Raw genomic sequence first — 1,750 nt, 5'->3', positions numbered from 1 at the left:
TTTTGCCAAGGTCATTAATTTTAGTCCACAATTACCCTATGAGAAATATTAATAACCAATCATTATCATTCCTTATTAATAAAATTATATGATTCCCTAATGTCTTAATTTCTCATAGAGTAATCTTGGACTGAAATTAATGACCTCGGTAGAATAGCCTGCACAAAGTTTTTTGAAAATTGATGTGGTTCTAAAATTGTATTAAGGTATGATAATTTATTAATAATATTGTTATTTGTTTAAAATTGTAAAAATCATATGTATAATAAAAACTGTTTGTAATAGATTGTCCGTCCTTAAGGATGGCCGAAACGTCGGACTTATAAAGAAATATGAATTGTTTTGAGACTAAAATTGGATAAAATAATATAATAATATAAGTTTTTTAAACTATTAAATTATATATTGTAACTATAAAAGTCCGGAGGAAAAAAATTACCACTGATTATATATCAGGGTAATTTAGGTGGAGCTAAATATTACCCATGATCAAGAAAAAAGTGATTTAGAGCTTGTTATGAACGAAAATGAGTGGACTGTATTGGAATTTAAATAATCGAGTAGTGGACTGTATCGATAGATTTGAATAAAGGCATATAATTAACTTAGCATTGTTTTTTTTAAATATGTTTTAACCAAAACAATTATTTTGTAATTCTACTTAGAATTAGAGGATGATAAAAACAAATAACCATACACGCACATCCATTTCTGATAATTGCTATATTTAACTATCGATTGTTCAAGGGATCGATGCCAACTGATAATAAATACAGTGGTGATAGTATGTCAATAGTGACATAACAATGGACAATAAAAATGACGAAATAATATGTAACAACAATAAAATTAAATACAGAAAATGAAAAATAAAACTCGATACAAAAAAGGAATTAAATAGAATTTTGGACTAAGTCCAAATGTCTCACCATCACTATTTGCCTGACCGTTTACTGTGGAAGCGTTTCCATGTGACAGTAGCTGTCACTACTGCGAAATTTGCTGCGACTGTTACCGTAACTGTCACCGTAGCGATGGATTTTGAAAGCTTTAACAGTGATAGTTGATGTTTGTACAAACTATATATCAGTCGTTGCCAAGATAGTATTTTGACTGACGGTGGCTGTACTATGTCGCATTATCAGATCTGACGAGATAGTTGACAGTAGCTGTCGCATTCGCGATACTATCGCATAAACTGGACTTTGTTTAAATAATCATATCAGCCAAGGCCATCTTTAACCAAGTGGGGGTTCCGGCAAAATAAGATATGGGACTCTTCAGATTAGACATTTTACGTTCTAAACAACCTTGGATTATCGACAGAGACAAACATCATAAATAAAAATTAAAATCATTATTTTATTAAATATATCCAAATTAACGAATGGAAAAAAAATTATATATATTTATATGGTACCAATCGCAAGAGTTTCAGTGCAAGAGTCTGGTGAAAAAAAAAGTCAGTTAATTCACTGTTCACTCGACAAGACTAAAAGACTCCCTCGATGAAGTAGAGTTTTTATAGCTTATCATTGTTTAATTTTTGATTGTTACAAAAATGGTGTAAGTTTTGAAAGTGAATTATTTTTTTTTTTTATTTCTAACTACACGTTTGCCAAACAATGGCCAATTCAGGCATGGACAAGCGTGTGAATAGGTTATTTGGATTGGCTGGTACAATTTCGCCTGAATTTTCTGCAGACCTGTCGGGCGTTTGACAAATCAAAGGTGCTTGACTATATATATA

Source organism: Halyomorpha halys, unplaced genomic scaffold, assembly GCF_000696795.3.
Source record: "Halyomorpha halys isolate HHAL.00 unplaced genomic scaffold, Hhal_1.1 Scaffold410.1, whole genome shotgun sequence".
In the NCBI taxonomy this organism is placed as follows: Eukaryota; Metazoa; Arthropoda; class Insecta; order Hemiptera; family Pentatomidae; genus Halyomorpha; species Halyomorpha halys.
The sequence above is the reverse complement of the archived record's forward strand: the minus strand, read 5'-3'. Positions refer to the sequence as shown.